The following is a 5,449-nucleotide window of genomic DNA, read 5'->3' as shown; positions in this document are numbered from 1 at the left end:
TGAAAATTTCTACTAAGCATTCTGTGGACCAAGTGTGGAGAATCACATTTCTGCTTAATCAGAAGGAGGCCTGACTGCCTGCAGAAGGATGATTGCAAGCAGATGTATCCCCGTGTTCTCATGTAAAAAGAATTCAGTTCTTTTGTGTAGGCTGTATGATGAGCAACAGAGTATTTCAATCTTTCTTAATTTCTTGCAGGTGTTAGAAGCAAGTATATTCTGGCTGAGTAGACGTGATCACTGCAAATGCCGTATCCCTGTGTGTCTGAGTGATCTGGCCTCATTTACCCTAAGGCACACTCCTACCAGGCTTAGCAGAAGGAGCAGGGCATGACCTCCAGCAGTGCAGACCTTACTGTGTGCAGTAAGGTATCAAAGAGGGTGCTCAGCACCCGCCTTTCACAACAGTGAAACACTGACATCTAACTACTGACAAAGCCCTTTACTGGACAGTAATCAAATCAGGGAATTGTCTTCATGTTTGACAGGAGTAATATCACAATATTTTCCTCTGAGAAGATACAAGAAACACAGCACAAATGCCTCTCAGTGGGTTATCAGCAGCAGGGATTGAACCTAGGCTGTCAGGAGCTAAATGCACAAGCCTTTACTGCATGAGCTATACACCCCATTCTCTCAGGCTAGCCTGTAGCACACTCATCCAGCTCTGTGATTGGTATGTCTATGCTGCCACTGTGAGCAGGGTGACCAGATGTCCTGATTTTATAGGGACAGTCCCAATATTTGGGGCTTTGCCTTACATAGGTGCCTATTACCCCCAACCCCCGTCCCGATTTTTCACACTTGCTGTCTGGTCACCCTAACGGTGAGGGAGCTGCCCAGCCTGGGTATGCAGACTCAGGTGAGCAGGGCTGGCACAAGCATGCTAAAAGTAGTGTGTGGACATTGCAGCACCGGCGGAGGCTCAGGCTAGCCACCCAAGCTCAGTCATAGGTGGTAGGTTGGGTCTGAGCTTGGCTGGCTAGCACGATCCTCTGCTGGTGCTGCAATATCCACACAGCTATTGTTAGCATGCTAGTGCCAGCTGCACTCAAACAAGTCCGTCTACTCCGGCTGGAAGGTTCACTGCCAGCTACTGTGTAGACAGACCCTATGTGGCTTAGCCACCACTAGATGGGGACAGAGTGCCACACTGAGCAGGCATGGCTTACCTACCTTCCCTGGCAGGGCAAGTGTGTCCTGAGCTTCAGAGGCTTCGCAGTTCAATTCCCTGTATGGGCTGCCCCAAGAGGGGGACAGAGTGCCACACAAAGTAGGCATGATTTACAGAAATAATTCAGACAGACATCACATACACCAGCTAGACATAATAGAGTTCAACTTCCATAAAGGGATGCTGGTAACTTCTTAAATAATTAAAAGAAATCACAAATAGTTTACAAACTCCTTATTGGAGTCAGGCTTAATTTGGGAGATTTACAAGTTAGTAACCTGTGAAACCTTTATGCCGGTGAAGTAGCATTATGGTTTTTGGCCTCTGTTTACTGCAGTCACAACATGATCAGAGGGACTTCAAAATTGCTAGTACTGTAGCTTGTCAGTATTATTGATTTGCAAACTAGGGAAATGTGGTCTAGATGAAATTACACAACAGGTTGAAAGCCTAGTCTCAAAGAGTAGCTATCAATGATTCACTGTCAAACTTGGACAATGTATCCAGTGGGGTCCCACAAGGGTCAGTCCTGGGTCCAGTACTATTCAATACTTTCATTTATGACTTGGATGATGGAGTAGAGAGTACAGTATGTTTATAAAATCTGCAGACATCTCCAAGTTGGGAGGAGATGCAAGCACTTTAGAATTCAAAATGAACTGGATAAATTGGAGAGTTCGTCTGAAATCGACAAATATGAAATTCAGCAAAGGCAAATACAAAGTCTTTTGCTTAGTAAAGACTAATCAAATGCACAACTATAAAATGGGGAATAACTGGCTAGTTGGTAGTACTGCTGAAAAGGGTTGGGGACTGGGGTGATAGTGGACCACAAAAAAAATATGAGTCAATGGTATGATCCTATTGTGAAAAAGGGAAAGGTAATTCTGAGGTATATTAACAGGAGTGTCACATGTAAGACAGGGGAGGTAATTAGTCCTCTCTAGCCGGCACTGGTGAGGCCCCAGCTGCATTACTGTGTCCAGTTTTGGACACCATACTTTAAGAAAGCCATGAACAAATAGGAGAGTGTCCAGAGGAGAGCAACAAATGTGATAAAAGGTTTTAAACACCTGACCTTTGAAGACAGGTTGAAAGAATTGGGCATGTTCAGTCTAGAACAAAGACTGGGGGGGGGGACCAGATAACAGCCTTCAAATATGTCAAGGGCTGTTATAAGAGGATGGTGATCAATTGCTCTCCATGTCCACTGCAGAAGGACAAGAAGCAATCGGCTTAGTTTGCAACAAAAGAGACTTAGGTTAGCTATTAGCAAAAACTTTCTAATTATACAGAGAGTTAAGCACTGCAACAGGTTACCTAGGGAGGTTGTGAAATCCTTGTCACTGAAGGTTTTAAGAACAGGATGGCCAAAAACCTGTCAAAGATGGTCTAGTGAGAAGTTGCTACTGATATCCAATCTCTTTAGTATATTAATCTTAGATTGCATATTTGCTAGGTAACCTGCTTTGATTTGTTTGCTATCCCTTATAATCACTTAAAATCTCTCTTTTGTAGTTAATAAATTTGTTTTTGCTTTATCTCAAACCAGTGTGTGGGAGCTATAAGTTGGAGCAAAAAGATGTTGTATATTTCCTCTCCACATTGAGGGAGGGTGCGAGTTTCATGAGCTTATGCTGTACTGATCTCTGTGCAGTGCAAGGCGGTATGATTTTGGGTTTACATGCCAGAGGGGGAGGTGCTCTTGAGCAGCTGGACAGTTCCTTAGCGGTAGCCTCCCCATGCAGAGCTGATCACAGCAGCCTGTAATTTCTGCAGTTGGATGTGTTCTACCTGTGTGTATGCTGGTGAAAGAACAAGGTTGGCAACTTATCACACCACAATGTGAGAGGGAGCCCAGGCTGGTGGGTCAGGGGGCTCAGTGGCACTTCAGTTCCAGGTGGCACCCCAGGGGGAACCCGTCACAACTTCCCCCAATAAGTACCTCTCCTCTGAAAACTCTATCCCCTCTGCATATGCTAGCCCAAAGGGCTTCCCTGGCAAGGTCACCAGAAGTTGAAGGCTTTTAAAAAATTGTTTCTTTATGAAAAATCAGGCAATAGAAAGTACCCAAAGGTAAACAACTTACAGCTTGTACAGTTTCCAAATACCTCATGCCTCCCAGGATCACCAATACGTTTGTGTAATCCCACAACTTGTCAAAGCTGCAAGACCAGACAATACTACATCACCATGACATGATAGGGTGGGGGTGAGACGAGGCTGATTTAAAATACCCGTAACTTTGTTTTGCTGGACATGGTGCTGCCACCATTGACTAGATAGCTTCGTGAGCTGCAGAGCAACTCAGTACTGCCAACCCCAAAAGTTCAAAAATCATGATACACCCCCACACCCCCAAAATCATTAGGTTTAAAAAAAAAAAAGATTATATTGTGGATTTTTTGGTCTTGCTTGATTGTTGAACTCCCTCTGCCCACCCCACGCCGTGTGACTGTTACAGGGCTGTCAGCTCTCACGCGCTTATATGGGAAGGTGATTTTTGGATCTCTCTGCAGAATCTCTCGCTGCAAAAGCCAACTCAGATTAAATTAGACAGATTTGTACCAAATGCTGCCTTATATCACAGAGCTTCCAGCTTAATTCCAACCCCCCAAATTCTAATTCATTCTGTCCCTCCCACCCACCCCCGTCCCACATCTGCCACTTGCCCCCGTATACATCTCAGCACCTCCTGCAGCTCCAGGGGTTTCTCACCCTCTGTCCCCCTTCCTAGGCCTGGTGTTGCAGGGAGTGAAGAGCAGAGTGACCCATTTTTCCCAGGAGGGAGGAGAAAGCTCGGCAGCTGGCTCTTTTTGCTGCATCCTGTCAGCAGCAGCTCCCTCTCCCCCTGCTCAGAAATCATCTTTCAGCTCTTGAGGGGAGGAGGGAGAGCGCTGCCAGCTTCCTGAAATGCTCCGATGGATTGGCTGTTCTTCTCCAGGGCAGTGCCCGTAATTCCGTTCTTGTGATTAAATTGGGAGAGTTGGCAATGCTGCAGCTGTACCTATTACCTACAAAACTAGCCAGACAGGGTGATGGAACCCTCTTAAAGAGTATCCCTAGGCAGGGACTATGTCTTTCTATATAGCTGTACCGTGCCTAGCTCAATGGGGCTCAGATACTGACTGTTGTATTTAGCTGTTACTGTAATACAAACCATAGAAAGTATGGGGTGGAAGTGACCTCTGGATGCCATTTAACCCCTCCCCCCACCCCACGCTGAAGCAGGACCAAGTATACCTAGCCTAAATGATTATTTAAACCAGTTGAAGAAAGTCTAAGGGACAAGCTGCAGTTTAATTACTTGCTTGCAGTTTAATTACCCCGGGTATTCCTTTCATAGGTTAGAAACCCCTCTAGCCTGGGTCCAGCACTTCCCCACAGTCCAGTCTTTGTCCTCTGGTGTTTCCAAGAGTCTCCTTTGGGCAGGAAGTCAGTGAAGAACCACAATGATGTCACTCCCCTGCCTTAAATAGCTTTTGCATATGATATGAATCTTTTGTCTCCCAGCTTGGTTCCCATGCCTTTCAGTGAAAAACGCTGGTCTTCCAAGATGGAGTCTAGTACCAGGTGATCTGGTCACATGCCCCTGTAGTGTCATAGCAGCCATGACTCAGAGGCTGTTTGTAGCATCCTCAGGAAGGCTCTCAGGTTGGGAGATAAACTTCTTGTGAGGCCTATTGTTCTCCCTAATGGTCCATTGACTTGTGTTTCCAGCCAGCCATCCAGACTGACAGTCTTTTGCCTCATGGGCATTTCCCAGGTGTGAACACATTTTTAATAGATACATAGACAATATTCCTAACTTCAGATATCAAAATGATACATGGATACAGGATAATAGGATAATCATATTCAGTAAATCATAACCTTTTCAATGATATCTCTCATGACCTATCTTGTATAAAATACATTATAGTTATGCCATAATCATATCATCATAATATCTCTATGAAGAATATGAGATGCAGTGTTAAAGAAATGCATTGTGGGGTGGCTAACCTCAAAAATTATGCAAACAGGGAAGACTAATTTTACCACTTCCATGCAGTGTAGTTGTACCCAGGTTGGTCCCGGGATATTAGAAAGACAAGGTGGGTGAGGTAATATCTTTGATTGGACCAACTTCAGTTGGACAGAAAGAAAAAAGCTTTCGACCCACACAGACATGGCCAGCTCCAGGCACCAGCTTACCAAGCAGGTGATTGGGGCGGCCACTTCGGAGAGGGGCGGCACGTCCAGCTGTTCGGCGGATGGTCCCTCACTCCTGCT

Source organism: Malaclemys terrapin, chromosome 1 (assembly GCF_027887155.1).
Source record: "Malaclemys terrapin pileata isolate rMalTer1 chromosome 1, rMalTer1.hap1, whole genome shotgun sequence".
Taxonomy (NCBI): Eukaryota; Metazoa; Chordata; order Testudines; family Emydidae; genus Malaclemys; species Malaclemys terrapin.
This window is presented reverse-complemented; position numbering follows the sequence as displayed.